This window comes from Nanorana parkeri, unplaced genomic scaffold (assembly GCF_000935625.1).
Source record: "Nanorana parkeri isolate BGI_ZX_2015 unplaced genomic scaffold, ASM93562v1 scaffold3635, whole genome shotgun sequence".
Taxonomy (NCBI): domain Eukaryota; kingdom Metazoa; phylum Chordata; class Amphibia; order Anura; family Dicroglossidae; genus Nanorana; species Nanorana parkeri.
In genome coordinates this window covers 23,283-23,810 of record NW_017309903.1, presented here as the reverse complement: position 1 = coordinate 23,810, position 528 = coordinate 23,283, and the positions used below count along the sequence as shown (strand labels likewise).

The window sequence follows — 528 nt, the reverse complement described above, 5'->3', positions numbered from 1 at the left end:
GGGGGGTGTGTGTGGGGAAGCGGGGGTTGTATTAGGGGCCCCCGGGGTGAGAGATCAGTGAAATAAATCGAGTAACGTGATCAGATACAATGTAACCACTTCATGTGAAGATCACAATCTCAGCTACAGCCAGATCTTCACGTTCTCATATATATAGACGCGGCGTTGCGCGTTCTCCGTGCGTTGAATGCGGCGATTAGTAAATGGCGGTCACGGCGCTGCGTTCTGGGCGACTCGGGTGTCAGTGCCCGTCACGCTGGCCGGTCCCGATGGAGCTTCCGACGATGAGGAGGTTAACCCGGCGGGGCGCGCTCATGTTTCCTCGCCGTGTTTGCACTGGTGGGTCTGCGTGCGTCGGGCCGGGATCAGATGTCGCAGGAATCAGCGGGGACAAAGCCGTGAAAGGCGCGCGGATTAAATATTTACTCTCCCGCGTCGTCTGTCATCCCAACAATAACCTGACCGCCAAGGTGCACGCCGCTCCCGGGTCACATGACACTTTCCCCATTAACCCCGGAGAGCGCGACG

The 528-nt window shown here is 58.1% G+C and overlaps 1 protein-coding gene across 1 annotated transcript in view; it reads left to right on the top strand.

Moving 5' to 3' along the window:
• The window catches only part of LOC108803358 (neurexin-3-like), a 15,127-nt gene that overhangs the window by 11,007 nt on the left and 3,592 nt on the right, over positions 1-528 (top strand). The window lies entirely within an intron of this gene.